General features: G+C 44.2%; 1 protein-coding gene across 11 annotated transcripts in view; it reads right to left on the bottom strand.

The window, feature by feature from the left end:
- The window catches only part of L3MBTL3 (L3MBTL histone methyl-lysine binding protein 3), a 151,987-nt gene that overhangs the window by 35,348 nt on the left and 104,400 nt on the right, over positions 1–12,239 (bottom strand). The gene's annotated exons all lie outside the window — the stretch shown is intronic.

The following is a 12,239-nucleotide window of genomic DNA, read 5'->3' as shown; positions in this document are numbered from 1 at the left end:
GTCCAGCTCTCTCTCTCTTTCCAACCCTGGGAGACGAAGGACTCTCATTCCAAGGGGTGTCCCCAGATGTAAGGGGGCTGAGCCTTGTGTAAGATCTGGAGAACCTACAGAGCTCATCTTTCTCCACTTCACACAAGGAGTTAGAGCAGTTCGTGCCTTATGTGGTGCCCCTGGGAATGGAGGGAATAGGAAACTGGAGCCATATTCTGCATCTGAGGGCACTATAAGGGCAGCCCAGTTTGGCGCTCTCTTGCCCACTTCCCGAGCTTAAGGAAGTTCCTTCTTGATCTGATGCCCTCAAAGGGGAGGGATGGGATGTGTGCCAGGTCCAAGGAGGAGGAGCTGCTGCGGGAAGCCCGGCTTTCTCTTCCACTCTCCTGCTATATCTGCTTTGCCAGCTCCCAGCTGTTCAGCGCAGTGTCTGCTGCTACAACTGCTTTGGCAGGTATGGCAGCTCAGTCTCAGGATGTTCACTGATTTTGGCAGGCTGCACCAATGTTTTCCTGAGGAATTCAAGTTAGAGAAGGAAATAATGATTTTTAACCTTTTACAACGTTATGTCCACGAGGCCATGTGACCCAAGAGCTGAAAGCAAGCACACCCTGTTGTCATTGGGTGGGACTTGAAGCTTTGGGAAAGGAAGGCTATGGACTGACACCTTTGCATTGGGAGGTAAGCTGTGGCAGTCCTGAAGTTGAGGACTATGGAAGTTATGTGCTATATTGACTGTAACTTAGATTTGTCCAAATTCAGTTTCAGGTCTAGACAGGAAAACAGCTTCCTGATGATTAAGATATTGTTTTGGATCTGGTTGCTTGATGCTCCATGAATTAGCTAATCATCAAGGTATGGAAGTACTTTAACATCAGAACGATGGACCTGGGTTGCTACTACTGCCTTGCACTTGGTGAAGACCCTGGGGCAGATGACAGTCTGAAGAAAGTATCGCCAAGTGGAAGTATGAGTCCTGCAGATCAAGGGCAGCATACCAATCTCCAGGGAAGGGATGAAAGAGGCAAGAATGATCATCCTGAACTTGATTTTTTTGATTAAATAATTTGCTTATTTAAACCTAGAATAGGATGTAGGCCACCAGATTTCTTTGGGACCAGGAAGTACTGGGAATAGAAGCCTTTGCCCCTGTGTTGGTAAGAAACTTTTTCTGTTGCTCCCAGTCAGGGCCAACTCCAGGGTTTTTGCTGCCCAAAGCAGCAAAACACAAAACAAAAGAAAAAAAACTTGCCGCTGAACACGGAGGCGGTGTGATAGTGCAGCTGAAGAAGAGTCGCGTCCCTGCCACTGAATTGCCGCCGAGCGCGAAACGCGCTATGACGGAGCAGTGGATTGCTGCCCCAGAGTTCTATGTCCTGCCGCCCCTTTACATTTGCCGCCCCAGGCACCTGCTTGGTTCGCTGGTGCCTGGAGCCGACCCTGCTCCCAGTTCTAGAAGAGATTATTATTCTTGAAGTAATACAATCTTGGAGAAGGGTCCCTGAAAAGGAAAGAGGAAGGGGAGTGGGAGAAGGGGGGAAAGGTAAACTGGCTAACATATCCCTGACTCACTGTGCCGAGTACCCATTTGCTTGATGTGATGCTTTCCCAAGCACAGTGAAAAAAGGGAGAGGTACGATCTGAAAGGAAGAAGACATGCTGTCCTTGATTAAGAAGTCAAAATGATTGCTTGGATGCTACAACTGTTGGGTGATTAGGGCTTTCTGCCAATGAAGACAGCTGGTGACACTGAGGAACCCTGGAGCTTCTTTTAGAGACATACTGTGATCTCTGTTCAAAAGAGGGTCTGGAATAAGATGACAGTCTAAATCCATGGTTTTCAAACTTTTTTTTCTAGGGAACCAGTTGAATAAAATTGTTGATGCCTGTGATCCAACGGAGCTGGGGATGACGGGTTTGGGGTGTAGGAGGGGGTCAGGGATGGGGCAGAGGGTTGGGATGCGGGGGTGAGGGCTGTGGGATGGGGCCGGGAATGAGGAGTTTAGGGTGTGAGAAGGGGCTCTGGACTGGGGCAGGAGGGGGTCGGGTTCTCGGTTGGGGGGTGCAGGCTCTGGGGTGGGGCTGGGGATGAAGGGTTTGGGGTGCAGACTCCGGGTTTGGGGTGGCTGGGGCAGGGGACTGAGATGTGGGAGGGGGTCAGGGCTCTGGGCTGGGGCCAAGGATGAGGGGTTTTGGGTGCAGGAAGGGAGCTCAGGGCTGGGGCAGGGGTTTACCTCTGGTAGCTTCCGGTCAGCAGCACAGCCAGGGTGCAGAGGCAGGCTTCCTGCCTGTCCTGGCACGGCGGACCCTGCTGCACCCCAGAAGCAGCCAGCAGCAGGACGAGCTCCTAGACAGAGGTGCACAAGAGGCTCCAAGTGGCTCTCACCCGCAGGCACTGCTCCCTCCCCGCAGCTCCCATTGGCCCGTTTCTGGCCATTGGGAGTGCAGAGCCAGTGCTCAGGGTGGAGGCAGTGCACGGAGCCCTGTAGCCCCCCTGCCTAGAAGCCGGACCTGCTGCTGGCCGCTTCCAGGGCACAGCATGGTGTCAGAACAGGTAGGCACTAGCTTGACATAGCTGGGCAGCCCACCGTCGACGGGACTTTTAACGTCCTGGTCGGCCGTGCTGACCAGAGCCGCTAGGGTCCCTGGGTGCAGAGCAAGGCAACCCAGTACTGAGTTGTGATCCAAACACTGAAAAACATTGGTCTAAATTGTTTCCTTTTGTAACCTGAGTGTAAACTCCGAATGAATAACGCACTGCACAAGAGTCCTTTAGTGTATGCATAGTGTCATCTGTTTTGGCAGAAAACAGTTTAGACCCCTCAAAAGGTAAGTCTTCTATTGTATTCTGCTGCTCCCTTGGAAAGCCACATCCCTGCAGTCAGGACGAATGCCACATACAGACTGCAGCGGCTACAAAACATGAGGTCATATCAGCAGCGTCTAAGATGTCCCTTGGAAACCAAAGCGAAAAACTGTTCCCTGTATTCTTCTGACAGTTTTGTCATTAGTTAGAAATTGCACAAAAATTAATAAAATCGTATTTTGACAAAAGATCCTGATAATTTGCAGCTCTCATTTGAAGACTGGCAGTTTTAATCCAGCCATTTTAATCCAACCTCTTGAATTCCTTATCCCTTGAAGAGGCTTTTGAGTGTGATTGATGGGATCACTCATTAGTGGCTGTGACCAGGATCAGGAATCAAGAATCAAAAACTGGGTGGGTAAAGAGCCAGTCAAATTCTTGCTGAGGGATTTGGTATAGTCTGTCCATTCATTTGGCTACTGGGGGTATTGAGGCTAGAGTCTGCCAAAGGCTTTTCACTGGCTCCAGCAAGACTTCATAGATAGGGAGAGTAACTCTTCCTGGGACAGGATTCTGTAAAATATCTAGGAGAGAGAGGGATTCTCTTGCACAAGTTCCACCTGCCCGCAGAGAAGTGGCTACCCTCCTCATGAGGGCCTGAAAAACTCTGAAATCCTCTTGGGATTAGGGTAGGGGAACAACTCTGGAGGGACGGCCTCATCTGGTGAAGCTATAAGGATTCTTCCACTAATTCTCCCTCCTCCATGGGGTCCAGCTCAGTGGGATGGTAGCAGGATGCTGAGTAATGCTTTACTGCAATGGAGGAGTAGGAAACTCTTCTAGAGTGTGACCGAGATGGAGGTCTTGTGTCTCAGAGCAGCCCAAGACCAGCAAGGCCATGGAGGATACTGCATAGCCTGAGCCATCCATGGCAAGGGACCCCATGCTGGGATTTATTTATAGGAGGACCAGTCTTGACCTTTAGGTCTTGTAGTAGTAGAAGGCCTGTAAAATCATCTAAAGGAGCTCTAAGGAGAAACACGTTCATCTCTTTCAGAGTAAGAAGAGATATAAGCCTCCTCAGAAAGGGTAGGAGCAGTTCCCATGGGATTTCTAGGTGACCTAGGTATAGGAGACACATTTGGTTCCAAAGAAAGCAAGGGTTGGGGTAGGCAGAATGGTGATGAAATGACTAGTGCCGGTGATCTGGGCATAATTGATCGAAGAGATGACTCTCTCAGAGATGGAAGGCATAGCATCAGGTGCTCTGACGGGGCTGATGGAGCGAAGCACCCCAACAGGGGAGATGGAGCGGAGCTGAGGAAGCGGTCATTGGTTGTAGTGAAGGAGAATCTAGACAGGAAAAACAAAGGAGATCCCTTGCATATGTCAACAGTGCCACGTGCATCCATGGCGCGTCAACGGTACTGGTGTTGTTGAGTGCATCAATGGTGACAGTGGAGCTAATAGAGGCTGAAATGGCTGAAGAGAAGCAGAAGAAGGAGGACCCAGAACAGGTAAGACATTAGTCTTGACAGTCCTGAAGGAAGGTACTGCCTCACATGGGACCAGTGAGAACTTGGATTTGTGAGACCTCACATTTGAACCAGAGGACTTACCAGAAGATTTTCTGGGAGAAATCAGAGACTTCGTATTCTTGCAAGCATCAGAATGCTTGGAGCATTTGGACGAAGCAGACAGAGATGACGAAGAATAATGTGCGTCACCAAACTTGCATCCTAAATCAGAAGTAGCTGGAAAGCCGCTCCTGAATAAGTGAGTCTCTGCCGCATGGTCAGTGCCCAGCTCTGACGAAGGACTCATCACCTCTTTCCTCAGGAGAACTTAAAGATGAATGTCCCTGTTTTTCAGTCCTGGTGGGGAAGGAGGAACAAATAGGGCATTTGTCTCTCACATAGCCCTCACCAAGACAAATCAAACAGCTCTTGTGCCTATCTGCGACAGGTATAACAGCTCTGCACATGGCAAACTGGGGATTTTTCCCCCCATAATAAATCCTCCAGGTACTACTATAAATGATAATATAAATGTAATTAACTATACTATATATACTAACCACAACTATATACACCAAAAATTTCTGAAAGCTTGCTAACTGAAGTAAATGCTATGGAGAACATCAACTCTCAACAGGTGGTGAGAAGGAAGTAAGAGGGAGGCAGCAGACATGTCCCTTTCATGCCCTCATCTGAGAGCAGGGACAGATGTGATGCTTAGTGGTACTGTTGGCAAAAGTCTCTCATTCGAGCACACTAGGTGCAGATACACCACCTACAGTGGAATGCATATGTGCACAATCACTTGAAGGAGAAACTTTGCTCTAGCTGGATAATCGACACATTTGTATACAGGACAATACCTCCAATTTTTTTTCCTCATACAGTTGTACTAGACTGGAGTTCTGGGGACAAAATTCTTGACCATATTAACCTCTTCTATTTCCTTTAGCAAAATTTGATTCGAATAGAATGGATCATAGACTGAATTAGATTTATATTACCATTCTTCAGAGTAGGCAGTACCCTACAATAGTCTGATGTGGCATACAGCTGAACACCCACATGTGTGCAACTGGATTCCCCTAAGCACCCTTCTTGAGAAACTCGACAGCTGTCCCAATGTCTCCACATGTCCAGAGGGAGCGAGAGGCAGTCCTGACATCTCTTGCTGAGGGGAGCTAGTCTTTATGATGTGAAGTCCCTGTGCATATTTGAGACTTTAGTGTATAAACTTTCTGTACAGAAGCTTATGTATATAGGATGAAATTTACTCACATGGATGGCTGAAAAACGGCCTCAAATACTATGCTTGAAATAAATAGATTCATAGCCAGAAGGTATCCTAGTGATCATCTAGTTTGATCTCCTGCATAACACAGTCCATGGAACTTCCTCAAAATAATTCGTATGGCATATCTTTTAGAAAAGCATCCAAACTTGACTTAAAAATCTCCACTGATGGAGTATCCACCACGACCCTTGGTAAATTGTTCCAATGGCTAATTCTCTTGTTTATCAAACATTTCTCAACACAAACACATAACAAAAAAGGAAAATGTAATCTTGAGTGCTACAATTATATCCCTACCTATTCTAACTTACTATTAAGTAGAATTTATTTTGGCTTTTCTGCTATAACATGCACCTTTAGTGTGTAGCCTCTGTGGGATGCTAAGTTTTTATGGAGGGTATATCTGAAATTGAATTTCGAGTGCATAACTAAAATACATGCCTGTGTTTAACAACTGTTCGAGATGCATTTTATGTGTGTTTTTCATGTCAGTTGGAAGACTAAAGGTTTAGGGTTCACATGGGCGAATGATGGGCTTGAAGAAAGGACAGTTGAGGAAGAGAGGGGATTTAGTTATCATGAATGTTTAAGGGTGGAAAAAGGAACAAAAATGAGTGTAAAAGGGGTGGAGGAAAACATATTTTAATTTGATTATTTTAATTCTGACTCCTTTACATTGTTGTGACTTGGAGAGCTTTGCATTTGTCCCCCCTCCCCACAGTGCTTTCCCAGCTTTAACCTAAATGTCTCTCCCCTGGTATTGCATTGGGGGGGGGGGGCGGGTTTGCGGAGGTTAGAGGAGGGGAGACAAAGGCACAGGCTCTGATTCACCAAAACAATTAAGTGTGTGCTTGATACCAAAGGGATTTAAGTATATGCTGAAATGCCTCTGAGTCAGTAGATGTAGGGTATACTCTCAGCTCAGCCACTGAGCCAGTATGTGCCCTTAGGCAAGTTGTTTAATCTTTCTGTGGCTTCCCATGCTCGCAATGGTCTTGTGTGGCTTGATTTATTAAATGTACAATGGAATCTGAAAACATGTTTGTCTTCTTTTCCGAAGGACACATTTAATTTGTACTTAGCTAAAATAATAACATATTCTGCAAAGGTGTGTGTACGTGTGTGTGTGTCTGTGTTACAAAACATCTTGCACAAAGAATTCCCACCAGAATCTTTCAACTGCACACTCTGAGACTAAACAGTGTTTACACTTTTAAAATTCTTAAATCTGAATTTAAACAGCCTTAAACCTCATTCTTCTTGGAACTCGCTTCTTTACACAGTAAGTCTGTGGTTTTTATTTTAATCTTTTTTGGAAATTTAAAGATATAGTATTAATCATTAACTGTTATAATGTTAATGGTGGCCTAAGGCACTTTGCTTTAACATATTTTTTGGTGCAAGTCAGCTCCTCATTAAGGTATGACAGAAAGTTGTCGGAACACTTCATAATGTAATCCTTGATGTTTGGATTACTCAGAGGAATAAAAATAAAAAAAATTCCCATGATTTCCATTTGTCAGTTTAATTTTAACAAAGGACAACAAGTATGAACTTACCTATGAGTTATGTAAGTTTAAATCAATCAGTGAATCCCTCCTGAGCCTCACTGCCTCCAGCTTTCCATTTAACAGGCCAGCTATGAAGCATTAATAATTAATTAATCTTGTTATACCTACATTAAATAAAATGTTTTTTTATATGAGTGCCTATATGTCTTAAAGACAACTGACTTCATTGACTTGACAGGCCTGATCAGAAGGTTATTTGTAAATTAAGTTTGTTTTTCAGCATTTTCTCTTCAATGGGAACTTGGTAGCTCTGGGGATTTACAATGGCATACTACACCTTTCAACTCTAGGTCACTGCTTTGAGTTCAATCCAGGTTAGTTAGAGACATTAAATCATCATCAGAGCTGGTTCAGTGGATGAATGTCCAAATTTACAAAAGTCCCCATCACTAACTGACAATCTGAGCAGACAGCTAAATGACTGAATTGGCATGTACACTAAGCTATACTAAGTGAGGGCTGTGTCACATTGAGATGGCAGTGTTGAGAGAGGCTTGCACTGCAGGTGTTCATACCGCAACTGTTCTGGGGACACAGGACTACTGTTTCCAGAGCTGTCAATCCAGCACCTTTCACAGGCTAAGCAGAAAATTTATTTTAAGAAAAAAAAAAAACTTTACTCTGGAAGACTCAAGAATAATTAAGAAAGAGTAAAAACATATACTGCTTATTATTTCTGTTTCTATGGCATTTGCTATCTCTCCCATTGATAGATACTATAATTCAGGGGTGACCAACCTGTGGCTCCAGAGCCAAATGCGGCTCTTCAGAAGTTAATATGTGGTTCCTTGTATAGGCATCGATTCCGGGGCTGGAGCTACAGGTGCCAACTTTCCAGTGTGCCAGGGGGTGCTCACTGCTCAACCCCTGGCTCTGCCACAGACTCTGCCCCCCTCCACCCTTTCCCACCCCCGCCATGCCCTCACTTCTTCCCCTCCCCCCCAGAACCTCCTGCACACCACGAAACAGCTGATCGGGAGGTACCAGGAGGGAGGGGGAGGCGCTGACTGGCGGGGCTCCTGGTGGGTGGGAGGCGCTAGGGGCTGGGGTGCTACTGACATATTACTGTTGCTCTGTGGCAATGTACATTGGTAAATTCTGGCTCATTCTCGGGCTCAGGTTGGCCACCCCTGCTATAATTCATGCAACTAAGTTACAGATTTAGAACTAATAATAAAATTGTGTCCAGTTTTATTGCTTTGCTGCCTAGGTATTTCAGCAAATATAATTGTGTTCACTGTAATCATCTACTACTTGCCAAACATTAGGTCTTTACTAAGCACCAGGAACACAAAAGATACTAATAAGGAAAGGAGGCCATTCCCAAAACTATAATTGAAACTCTGGCTCAACATGAGCCAGTGTTCTCTCTCAACATTCACATATCGTTAAGGATTGCCTGCAACTATGACAAATAGAGAAATGTTCTTTTTCCACCCTGCTTAATTGAAAAACTATGAATGTGCTACAACGGAGAATCTTTGGAGCAGACTAGCTTTAATGTTTATTCATCAAGAGTTGACCCAAGACACTAGCAAACTACAAAATACAAATGATTGCTTTTCATGACTGCCAGGATTTGAAGATTGTTGCTTGCTATAAGCACACATTTCACGATCATAAATATGCAGCTAATTTGCATAATGCTACCTATTTGCGTACTGCTCCCACAGCTTCTACCCTCATTTCAAAATCTTAGATAACAGGTCCTTATTATCATTAACTTTTTGAAGAAGTGCACATTTTAACTCTGTCACAATTAATCATCCAATGCTTTTGTCTGGCTCTTAAGGAGCAAGCTATCAACATTATTGCAAAACTGCTTAGAATTGTAAATGATCTTTCTGCCTGCTCTCAGGCATTTACTCCGCACACATATTGCACCTTATCATGATAGACAGATAGATAAATAAATAAATACATACATAAATAAAAGCAGCATGGTTCAAATACAATTTGAGGTTGCTGAAATGAAAGAGCAAAAGAATAATTTTGTGGATAATTTTACCATTTTTACAATACATTCGCTAATTCAGGAGAAAAGTAGTGATAGAATTTTAGAATCCTTAGGATGATCTGGATTCTCAAACCTGTTGGTTCCAGATAAACAAGAAATCACATTTTTCCTCAGAACCATTTAAACAGAAAATCTATCAAGTTCGCAGGGCAAACCAATCAGTGAAATAATAACTTAATGTATTTGCTATGAAGAGGCAAATCTTTCAGTTTTATGATCAACAAGACCCCTTTGGTTAGTTTTCTTATCCCCGGAGTAACTGGTCATTGTGTATATGAATAGGATTTCTAAGGACTACAGTAAAAATAAAATACAATAAATTGCAATGGACTTTGGTTCTTCTCTCAATATTCATTCTGAATATTTATAATCATTTTAAGTAGCACAGAAATTCTAGTTATAAAAGCAGAGCACATATGTGATAACTTTCATATATATCTCTTTCTCATTCTTACCCCTTGTAAGCAGGGTCTGATTGAGGTCTCCACTGACATCTAGTGAGGCCCTTGAGGGAAAAAACTTCAGTAGCAGACTGTGCTTGCACAGAAATGCCTACTCTGCCTAGGTGCACAGCAAGATGGACCTGCTTTGCCAAAATGATCAATTTTGCCTGGTTTGGGTTACAAATCACTCTAGTATTCGAATGTGGGAGTACTGAAATGTTGTTCTCCTTACTTTTTGAGTAAAGGGCAGCAGAACTGTGCTTAGCATGCCCTGATTGAGGGGGGTCACCCTAAACTGAACCTCATTTGCTAAGCCGGGGTTAGGATGCCAAATCCCAGAGGAGATGAGAGTTGGTGGCAGGTGTTCATACACAGCAGCGTGGACACTGCATAAAGAGTCATAAATACCACTTGACCTGCTGCTCTCCAGTGTTTAACGACAGAGCTGACCGGACTCAATTAAGAGTCCTTGCTTCCAGCTGGTGATTTCTAGAGCTGTCCTAACTGCTGAGCAAGTCTAGGGGCTAAGCCTTAGACCTTGTTTGAGAACAATGAAAGGCAACACAGAAGCTGCACTGAGAGTAAGGTTCTACACTACCTGCTGAAATCACTTTGAGCTGGGTTAAGTGGTGGAACCTCAGAATGTGACATGACAGCAGCAGCTATGAGCCAGTTACAGAGGTGGCGGCTGCAAGGCATTGCTCAATGCCCCCCCGAACACACCGCTGAACTCTGGGTCTCTGCTAACCAAGGACTGCCAACTGTGAGTGGGGTGACACAGAGGGGAAGGGGAGTGGTGTGATAAGGGGCATTCCTTTGTTGGACTTTCACACCACAAGGTGAGCAACTGAGACAAAGGACACTGCCCAATGCACTGTGGGGTGGATGTTTGCTTGTGGTCACCTGCTTCTGAATTATGGTTGTGGTGCTTTCCCAAATTCATGCTGGGTCCCCTTTTCCCGTTGAATAAAGGATTTATTTTGTTGTACATGGACTCGGTGCTTGTGAGAGGGGAAGTACTGCCTCTTAGAGGCACCCAGGGTGGTGTTTAGTTTTCAGAGGTTACTGGGTGAGGGCTCAAACCAATTCTATTTTCTGTTGTTGAGAGAAACCCCATGACACTGAACCCTACCCTTCTTGCTGCCGACTCCACTTGCCAGAAGCGTTACACCCTCCCAATATAAAAATGTTTAGTGCCAAATCTCTTTTAGAGGTGAGAAGATTAATGAATAGATAAAAATTTTCTAACAATTACTTACCCTCATTGTTCCTTTTAAAATTTCCTCACTGGACAAATTAAGGGCTTTACCTTGCTCTCACTGAAGTCAATGGCAAAACGCCCCTGAAGTCAGTGGTGCAGGATCAGGGCCTACAAGTTTCTGGGCTAACAAAAGTGGGTAGGGGCAATGGCAAAGGAGACAAACAGGGGATGGCAAAGGATGCTAGATCACAACTATGACCAAAGTTGAAGCAAATGTGTTCCCATCAGCAGCGGGAGGCTCCTTGTGTATGCATGAAGTCAGACTAAATGATCAACAGTCCCTCTGGCCTTTTTTTCTCTCTGTTCTTCTGACACTGAGCTCAGACACAAAAGCAAAGATAACCTGGACCCACAGACGCATTTCTGAATGTTCCTCCCCACACCATGAGAGTGGAAGCAACTGCAAAGAGGAAAGAGCAAAAAAAGCATAAAAAACAGAACTTGAAAGAAAAGATGCACAGAAAAGAAAAAATAAGAAGACAACAGAATGACAGAAGAACAGGGACAGGAAAAGACAGAAGGGAAAGAAAAATGGAGAGAAGGTGAAGAACAGACCAAAGAGGAGACAAAGGAGAACCCAACTGTCAACATATTGTAAGAAGGCGCCAACATAAAAAGGCAAACTGATTCAAACAATTTACCAAATAGCACACCGCATGCAAGTTGAAAGCACACAGTGGTACATTAGTGGTCCCACAGATCTTTTTGGACAAATACCAGGAAAAGCTACAAGTAGTTTGATTTGCCTGAGGATTATAGGGGTTTCCCTTGTGCTAGCCCCTTTGGTTCTGCTTGATATTTATTTCTGAGTTTAACACTTTGCACTGATTGTATTTCACTTATTGGGGTACTAGGGTCATGTTGTACTGTAACTGGATATATTTTAAAATAATAACAAAACTACTGACTTCTGTGATATTTCTCCCTCTTTCATTTCCATTACCCCAGAATCCTTCCCTCCTCTTGCTGAGTCTTCTTCAGGATGGCCCTGGAATCCATCATTTCATGAATGTGCTTCAGAGAAGTACAGTAGGCAGGCAGCTTTAGCAGCAGGCCCATCAGTCAAAGGTGATGACAGAAATATGGATTAAGGACTTAAAAAGTGCTTTGACAAAAATTTAAAAAACCCAAAACAAAAGCCTTGATAAAACTACTGCCCTGTTCATTTCACCTGGTACAAAGTTGCAGCTGCACAAAAGGGTTTTTTGCATCATGTTCTAATCCAAACAGCCACATGAGTAGCCCTTTTGGAACAAAAAGCAGAGCAGCCATATCTCTCATTTGCAATGAATAAAATGTTGGATTTATTTTTCCTAGGCACACCTTTCTGCAATGAAAT

The sequence above is a fragment of the Lepidochelys kempii genome, chromosome 3, assembly GCF_965140265.1.
Source record: "Lepidochelys kempii isolate rLepKem1 chromosome 3, rLepKem1.hap2, whole genome shotgun sequence".
Taxonomy (NCBI): domain Eukaryota; kingdom Metazoa; phylum Chordata; order Testudines; family Cheloniidae; genus Lepidochelys; species Lepidochelys kempii.
Note: the sequence above shows the minus strand (reverse complement) of the source record. Positions and strands in the feature narration are given on the sequence as shown.